This window comes from Alexandromys fortis, unplaced genomic scaffold (genome assembly GCF_014885135.2).
Source record: "Alexandromys fortis isolate MF-2015 unplaced genomic scaffold, M_Fortis_MF-2015_v1.1 scaffold_52, whole genome shotgun sequence".
NCBI lineage: Eukaryota > Metazoa > Chordata > Mammalia > Rodentia > Cricetidae > Alexandromys > Alexandromys fortis.
In genome coordinates, this window is record NW_026067929.1 from 6,498,165 (window position 1) to 6,503,154 (window position 4,990).

At 40.5% G+C, this 4,990-nt stretch overlaps 1 pseudogene; it reads right to left on the bottom strand.

Annotated features, from left to right (window-relative positions):
* Positions 1-168: 168 nt before the first annotated feature.
* Positions 169-1,326, bottom strand: LOC126503233 (ubiquitin-associated protein 2-like; annotated as a pseudogene).
* Positions 1,327-4,990: the final 3,664 nt, after the last annotated feature.

A 4,990-nucleotide genomic window follows, 5' to 3' on the forward strand; every position in this document is an offset into this window, starting at 1 on the left:
TCTCTCCGGGAGCAGAGCAGAGTCTGACCTCACTTCCTCTTCCGCCCAGAATTCTATTCTGTTTACTCCTCCCATCTATGTTCCAGCCATGAGGCCAAGCAGCTGGTTTATTATAACTTAACCAATGAAATCAACAGATTGATATATGACACTCCCACATCAGTGTCCACATGGGGAGAGCACACACCCCAGCTCCTCCAGGCTTATATCACATTTACAAACACATACATAAATACATCACATACAACAGTGGGTCTGGGAGGCAGGCTTCCCACAGAGGCTCAGCTGACACAGTTAGGTCTCAGAATTCTAGGAAAGGGCACCGTGCTCCCAGAAATGTGCTCCATGTGTTCTCTCCTGCCCAAGAGCCCACCCTCGTGTTTTTCAGGGTCTAGTTTGTCCAGTATGGAGAGCTGCCATAGCTGGGTTTGGAGGCTTGGGACTTGGGCTGCAGGGAGCTGGGCTGGCTGCGCTGACCAGAGCCACTCGGGGTATCCTGCGGTAGGTGGTGGTGCAGCAGCTGGGAGTGGGGCTGCTGGTGGGCCGGCATAGCTGCTGGTCCAGGGGCCAGCGGCCCGGTGGAGCCCAAGGCAGAGGGCAGGCTGAAAGGTGGAGGTGTCCCTGCGTGAAATCCCTGCTAGTCAAAGTTCTGTGTCTTGTTGTAGACAGAACCAGTCATATCTGGTAGACCAGTGGTGTCTGAAGATACTGATACTCCTTTGCCAGGCCCAGATCCAGCTGACTTGTTTGGTGCCTGTGATGATCCACCATAGCCACTCTTGGTGTAGTCTCCTGCTGCTGTCCCCTGGGTCAAATCATCATAACCTGTGCTGTAAGTGTGCTGCCCATAGCCACTGGCCTGCTGAAAAGGGGTGGGGGGGTGCTGAGGGTCACACCATGCTGCTTTGCTGAGGTCGGTGGGACAAACATAGTGGGTCCATACTGGAAGGCACTGGGCACGCCTGTGTAGTAGGGGAGGCCGGTATAGCTGTACCCAGGTGGCAGAGCAGGATTCAAAAAGGGCTGCTGTGCCGTGTGGTGGGTCTGGGATTGACTCTGCTGTGCCTGAGCTGGTGTTGGAGGTGCAGGGGATGCAGAGTCTCCTCGGCCAAACTTTGTGAAGTCACCTGAGTATGGATTATTAGCTAAACTTCCATCTCGGCTGGCAAGGGGTGTGGGTGCTGCAAAAGGAATTCCATAGTAATCCATTGGCAGCCGGGACTGCAGCATTTGAAGCTCATCATATCTAAAGACGTTCTTGAGTTTGTTTTGTAACAATAAGACTGATCTTGATCCAGCCAGTCTGAAAGCTGGCAAGGGTTTCATGACAGTATTAAGGGACAGTGGATCTCACCTTCAGTCTAGAAAAGTGACAGAAGGCAGACTTCACGAATTATGATTTCATCATTCTCATTATTGTGTCGCACACAATCAAATCTGTAGGGGTCACAAAGCAGAGCAGAACCCTTCTGGACGAAGAATTTTTGTTCATTTATAAGTACACATTTATTCATAATTATGTCTGTAAACTTTTAAATGCATATATGCTTTACACATGAATTATGTTGCTACCCAATGATTACAGCGTTCACTGAAATATATACGCTTTTCTGTAAATTTTTTTTGCATTAATTTTTGTATAAAGTGTTCATGCTCAGGCTTTTTGCATCAGTCGTACTGTTTTTCTTAATATGGATGCTATGCTATTATTTCAGAAGGATTTCCCAGTTTTAAAAGCCCAATCTTGTGTGCTTGTAAAACATATTTTATCAATGTGAAAGATGGAAGTGTTTTCCGAAACATGCAACCAAATGCGATTTGGGGTATAAAGATGTAGTTCAGTCACGAAGAGCTCACCTAGCATGTACAGGGCCATGCATTTATTACTAAGGACTGAAAGAAACACAAGTGATTTTGAATGTAGTATCAAATCTGTAGGCTGTTCTTTGATAGTAAAGATCAATAGGATCTCAGGTGTGTTCATGAAGAACTCTGAACCCAACAAGATAGAAAGCAAACTAGACATTCACACTGGCTCCAAAGAACCCCTAGAAAACTGGTCATGAAACCATGGAAATAAAGTAGATATTGTCATGCAGTTGATGAAGGAGGAAATGTAAAGTCTTGGGATTCCCAGTGGCTCTACTCACATCGCATAACCCTGTGGTTCCCTTCCATATCTGGCTTGGGTTTGATGCTGTGGCTTTTGATCTTAAGGGTGTTTTTGCTTGTATGCTTGTTTTCTTTTTTGGAGGAGGGAGCTTGTATATATTTGTTTATTTTTTTAAACTTTATTTTTCTCTCATACAGTGTATCTTGAATGCAACCTTCCCTCACTTGCCTTTTCCAAGTCCCAGCCCAAATCCACTGCTTCTCCATTTCCTTCATAAAGAAGCAGGTCTCTCGGTAATATCAATTGAACATGGCATAAGAATATGCAGTAATACTAGATAAAAAAAACATCATATCAAGGCTGAATAAGGCAACACAGTAGGAAGAAAAGGGTTCCACTAGTAAGCAGAAGAGTCAGAGATACTCCCACTCCCATTCTTAGGAGTCCCGCAAGAACCCCAGTTAAACAACCACATGTGTACAGAGAAACTAGTTCAGAACCATGCAGACTCTCAGGTCAGTAGAATAAACCTTGCTGAGAAAATGAGATTGTAGAATATTAAAATGATATTCACAAATCAACTAGGCAAGCATTTAGAGGATACAATGAATAAAAATATCTCAACAACTCTCTGGATTATGAGAAAAAGAGCTTTCATTTTAGGGCCTAATTTTCTGAAAAATCGCTACACTGACATCCAAAAGTGTTGTACTGGCTTGCATTCCCACCAGCAATGCAGAAGTGTTCCCTTTTTCCCACAACCTCTCCAGCATAAGTTGTCATCAGTGTTTTTGATCTTGGTCATTCTTACAGGTATAAGATGGAATCTCAGAGTTGTTTTGATTTGCATTTCTCTGATGACTAAGGATGTTGAACATTTCCTCAACATGTAGAAGAATGAAAATAGACCCATATCTATTTTGACCATTTGTAATGGTGTTATACTATCACATATTTTCATAAATTTTCAGATAGGAAGTAAATGTTTATCTCAGAATTAGAATTTCCGATGAAGTCTCCTTAATGTAGGCATCAATTTACCTAATTCAGTTACTAAAATGTAATCATTTTATTTCTTTAGCTGAATAGGCTTTTTCCAGATACTTGTGCATAATTAGATTTCAACAAACGGAATAAGCCACTGAAGTGATTTCACTATAAGAAAACCTGTCAAGAAATAAAGTTCCACTAACTCGATAATATAGGTTATTCACATGACATCACCCCACTTAGATGAATCTCTTTGTTCTCCTTTGAGTCATTCTGGGCTTGACATCAGAACCTCAGGCCTTGTGCTTGTTAGACAAGCTGCCTTGATGGAGCTAAATCCCAGCCTTATATTTTGTCTGTCAATATTGATCTCCCAATGAAAGTTTTTCTCTTATTTAACTGTGTTTTCTGAGCAGCAAGCATTTGCATTCCACTGAACAACTGCAATCACTTACTAGTGACCTTTTGATTAGTGTAGTTTAGCTTATCATAGCTTTATTAATATGTTGTGAAAAAAGCTTAAGGAATTGATAAATTTTAAAAAAAGATTTATTAACACCTTACAGAATCTGTTTAATAATTTAAATTTAATGTGTCTCCTTGTGAGGAATGAGAAAATATTAACTGTGATTAAACTAGTAAATATTTGTAGCATCTTACTTGAGATATAAAAGTCTTAAATTTTAATAATAACAACAAAATGATGGGTAAAAAAAAAACTAACCAGAAACTATAGACAAGTAGAAGAGTACTAAATGTTTCTATGGAAAGCATGAGAAATGTTGATTTTATATGCAACAAAGTTAGATTTTATATGCAACAAAGTTACTTTTGTCTTTTATATGCAACAAGGTTGCATATTTTGATTTTATATGCAACAAAGTTGATTTTATATGCAATAAAGTTAGTTTTGTCTTTCTTTTCCTTTATAAGGGGGATTTTTATTTCATTCATGCAAAATAAGGTTAGATACTACTCTAATTTTATTGGCAGTCTACATTGCAGAAAATGCACTTTTCAATTAATCCAATTATTTAAGCGAGAGCACCTTGACTAATATAAAAAGGGAATACAAACAAAAAAATCAGAGCAGAAATCTGAAGAGACACTAATAGCTGGCTTGCGTAGCTACCTTTCTTATAGAACCCAGACCCATTTTCTCAGACATAGGAATGCTGCCAGTCGGCTGGGCCCTCCCACCACAACTAGCAATCAAGAAAATGCCCCACAGACATGGCCACGGTCCAGTTTCATGGAGGCAATTACTCATCTGATGTTCCCTTTTCCTAGGTATGCCAAACGGACAGCCAAGTTTAGCCATCACAAACATTTAAGGTGTATAGGAACAAGGTTGAATAGAAGACAAACTATATTTGTAACCAAAATTATCTCACATCGAGAAAATGGGTGCATTAAATCTTACAAAAGCAACACAGAAGTGTTGCGGGAGGTCCTTCCGCCCCTCCAACCAATAGCTGCTGTGATACCAGCCCATTGGGGCGTGGTCTCTCTCCCTTTAAAAAAGCGGCTATTTCCTCTGCTCGCTCTCTTCACTTCCTGCTCCGCCGGAGACTAGACTCCCTTCCTGGTTGTGCAGATGGCTGTTGTCTGGGACGGTGATCTGTAAGTTTTCCCCTTTAAATAAATAACACCCTATTAATCATAACTCCAAACTGGTGTGGCCTTGTTCGTGACTTACGCCTTCACAGAAGTATCTAATTGATATGATAGTTTTAATATCCTATAGTTCTAAGATATACACAGAAGTTAATAATAGTAATAATAATAATAAACAGTAACATTAAAAAGTCTACTTCCTTTAGACTAGCCTATCAATAGTTTTCATTAACTACCAACGCACATTGGTAGTAGTTTAGATGGAAATTT